Source organism: Humulus lupulus, chromosome X (assembly GCF_963169125.1).
Source record: "Humulus lupulus chromosome X, drHumLupu1.1, whole genome shotgun sequence".
NCBI lineage: Eukaryota > Viridiplantae > Streptophyta > Magnoliopsida > Rosales > Cannabaceae > Humulus > Humulus lupulus.
In genome coordinates, this window is record NC_084802.1 from 204347776 (window position 1) to 204352395 (window position 4620).

Consider the following 4620-nt stretch of genomic DNA (forward strand, 5'->3'; position numbering starts at 1 on the left):
AATCGTTGATTGATAATTGTTGTTGTATGAAAACTCAATCAGCGAAAGATACTTACTTAAAGACCCCTCAAAATCTATCACGCATGGTCTAAGCATATCTTCCAACACCTGAATCATCCTCTCAGACTATCCATCAGTCTGAGGATGAAATGTCGTGCTGAACTTCAACTGAGTTCCCATAGCCTTCTGCAATCTACCCCAAAACTTGGAAGTAAAGATAGGATCCCGGTCTGACACTATAGACTTGGGAACCCCATGTAGACGCACAATCTCCCTCACATACAGCTCTGCATACTGATCCACAGTATAAGTCATTTTCACTGGCAGAAAATGAGCTGACTTGGTGTATCTGTCTACTATCACCCACACCGAGTCATGTAGCCCCACTTACCTGGGTAAACCTCCCACAAAATTCATCGTAATAGCCTCCCATTTCCACTCGGGAATACCCAAAGGTTGTAGCTGCCCCGCTGGTCGCAGAAGTTCCGCCTTCACTTGCTGACAGGTCAAACACCTGGCTACGTACTCAACCACATCCTTCTTCATCCCAGGCCACCAATACAACGTCCGTAGATCCTGATACATCTCCGTGGTGCCTGGATGAAGTGAGTATGACGTAGTATGGGATTCATCCGGTATCTCACGTCTAATCCCCATATCAGTTGGAACACAGATTTGACCCTGATACCATATCAAATCAACCTCAGAAATAGAATAGTCCTTAGCCGCTCAGGCTAAGACATTCCCTCTAACTTCCTGTAATTGCGCATCTACCAACTGACCCTCCTTAATTTGCTCCAGCAGGGTCGACTGCAAAGTAATATTGGCCAACCGGCCCACCACTAACTCTATCTTTGCTTCGGACATCTCTTCTGCCAACTCTCTCGATATCTGATAGGAACGAAAAAACTATCCCGGGCCTCTCCGGCTCAATGCATCTACCACTACATTGGCTTTCCCTGGGTGGTAAAGAATATCACAGTCATAGTCCTTTACCAATTCCAGCCAACACCTTTGCCTCATGTTTAGGTCCTTCTGGGTGAAGAAGTACTTCAAACTCTTATGATCGGTGTATATCTCACACTTCTCTCCATACAAATAATGTCACCACACCTTCAGTGCGAATACCACCACTGCCAATTCTAAATCATGGGTAGGGTATCGTTGCTCATACTCCTTCAGCTACTGTGATGCATAAGCTATAACTTTCTCATTCTGCATCAACACACAGCTCAAACCCAACCTCGATGCGTCACAATATACCACAAACTTTCCTTCCTCCAAAGGAAGACTTAGCACAGGTGTTGTAATAAGTCGTCGCTTCAATTCTTGGAAACTGTTCTCACACTTGTCTGACCAAACGAACTTCAAATTCTTCCTTGTCAATTCTGTCATCGGTTCGAGAACCCTTCCACAAATCGTTTGTAATAACCCGCTAGTCCAAGAAAACTCCTAACCTCTGAGGCATTCCTTGGCCTCGGCCAATCTCTAACTGCCTTCACCTTAGATGGATCCACCTTAATCCCATCCTCACCAACAATATGTCCAAGGAATGTCACTTCTAATACCCAAAACTTACACTTCTTAAACTTGGCATACAACCAGCGCTCTCTCAACCTCTGCAAGACCTGTCGAAGATGTTGCCTATGCTCTGCCTCTGAACTGGAGTACACTAGGATATCTTTGATGAAGACAATCACAAACTGGTCCAAGAAGTCCTTGAAGACCCTGTTCATTAGGTCCATGAAGGCTGCTGGGGCATTGGTCAAACCAAACGACATGACCAGAAACTCATAGTGCCCATACCTCATTCGGGAGGTCGTCTTCGGTATATCCTTGTCCTTGATTCTCAGCTGGTGATAACTAGATCGAAGATCAATCTTTGAGAATACCGTCTTTCCCTGCAACTGATTAAACAAGTCGTTGATCCTTGGTAGAGGGTACTTATTCTTGATGGTAAACTTATTCAACTCTCTATAGTCTATTAACATTCTTAGAGTCCCATCCTTCTTATTCACAAACAAAACCGGAGCACCCCATGGCGAGTAGCTAGGCCTGATAAACCCTAAGTCCAGAAGCTCTAGCAGTTGTATCTTCAATTCCTTCAGTTCTGTCGGTGCCATTCTATACAGTGCCCTCAACATTGGCTTTATCCCCAGCGCTAACTCAATAACAAACTGAATCTCCCTATGCGGCGGCAACCCCGATAAATCCTCAGGGAACACATCCAAGAACTCACGAACTAACCTGGTTTCCCCCGACCCTGTTGGCAAAACTCTGGTAGTATCCACCACACTAGCCAGGAAACCTATACATCCTCCCTGTAATAGGTCCCTAGCTCTTAGGGCTGATATCATGCGTATGCGGGGTCCACATACCGCACCCACACACATAAAGGGATCTTCCCCCTCAGGCTGAAAGGTCACCATCTTCTTCCTGCAATCAATAGTAGCCCCATATCTGACCAGCCAATCCATTCCTAGAATCATGTCAAAGTCCTCCATAACTAACTCAATCAAGTCTACTGATAGCTCCCTACCATTAACCATCACTGGCAGTGCTCTATTCCATCTCCTAAAAACTATCAGTTCTCATGTAGGCAAAATAGTCTTGAACCCCGCAGTACAGTACTCACTATGTCTACACAATCTATCAATCACCTTACTAGAAACAAATGAATGTGTAGCACCATAGTCAATCAATACAATAAAAGGAGAGCCAGCGCTAGAAAGTTGACCTGTCACCACCGAGGGACTAGCCTCGGCCTCTGCCTGCATCAAGGTAAACACTCGAGCTGGAGTCAAGCTATCCACCTTCCCTGCTTCCCCTTTCTTCACTGTTGGGAAATCCTTCTTGAGGTGTCCCACCACCCTGCACATATAATAGGCCTTGGCCCGACATTCACCCGGATGATGTCTTTTGCACCTCGTGCACTCTGGGTAAGTCCTCCATGTGTCACTGCCTCCCTGACGACCACCCTGAACACCCTGACCCCTCATATCAGGATCGGCAGCGGTTGAAGTGTCATGGATCTTCGTCTTCAAATCCCTAGGGCCCCCGCCCCTACCAGGCCCAAAATATGGAAGCACCGCCCTGCGAACCTCCCGACTTGCAGCGTTCTCCCTCCAAATCTTATTCTCCGCTTCCTCAGCAATAAGAGCCTTCTCAATAGCATGGGCATAAGTCGTCCCCCAGGTATTGTTGTAATTCTAACATCTCAGGCTACCATAGCATTAACCCTCTAATGAATCTATCCTGCCTAGCCGCATCAGTAGGCACAAGGTCTGGTGCGAACTTCACAAGCCTGTCAAACTTCAGGGCATATTCTATAACTGTCATGTTTCCCTAAACTAACCCCACAAATTCATTCACTTTTGCTGCTCTGGCGGCAATGTTATAATACTTCTGACTGAAAAAAATCCTTAAATCCATCCCAACCCAGAGTAGTAACATCTTTAGCTTATGATGCCACTTCCCACCAAATGCGGGCATCCTCTCTCAGCATATATGTGGCACAAGCCACCCGATCATTACCCTCTACCCTCATGAAATATAGAATAGCGGTAATCATACTCATCCACTATTTGACCTTCAGTGGATCTGGTCCTCCCTCGAAGGTTGGAGGGTGCTATCTCCTAAACCGCTCATACAGTGGCTCCCACCTATTCCCAATTTTCGGTGTCTGCAAAACTAGTGCCACAGCAGGTGGCACAATGGATGTAGTACTCCCTGATGGAGCATGCTGTCTCAGTAGGCGGATCTGCTCTTCCTGGATCTGAATCCGGGCTTGCATGTCTGCCATAATCTGTTGCCAGTTCTCAAGGACTAGTGGAGGATTCTAGCCCTGGTCATCCTCTCTAGCCTCGGACCCAGTGTCGGCTAGTCGTATAGATCACCTTGGACACATAGTTATCCAAGTTAATCTGCAATCAATGACTCGGCGGTCAAACTATGATGAAAGGGTAACAATCTTTCCATAATCCACCATTGGAGCACAACCAATCACAAGCAAACAAGATATAACAATTATCCAAATATTCATTCACATGCAACGGCAATGCTAATACGCATGCCTCAATATCATCACACATCAGTCAAAGGCCAGGCCCTATCAGTATCCCATGCTCCCTATTACTCACTACTACAAAATACCCTTTACGGGACACTTTTTTAGGACACGCACCTAAATGCAAGTCCTTAAAAATATTTATGGAGTTTTTAGGACACTCATTGAGAGTCTTGAAAAAATGCAATTTAAGACTCGCAATGAGTGTCCTAAAAGAAAATGCGAGTCCTAAAATAATATGGGCTATAAAAATAAGTGTTTTACTTAATAATTTTAAGGACTTGCTTTGGGAGTCCTTAATACTTTTTTAGGACTCGCTTGCGTGTCCTAAAAGTGTATTAAGGACTCCCAAATAAAGTCCTTCAATGTTTTATGGAAAACACTTAAAAAACAACCATATATTTTGAAATTATAGGGTTACACTTAAAAAACTACACATTTGGGGATTTTATTACTCAAAACCACAGCAGGTGAACGACGGCTGGTAAATCAACCACACCAAGGCTAAACAGCTGAAAGAGATGAACAGCAGCAGGTGAACGACGGCAGTGACG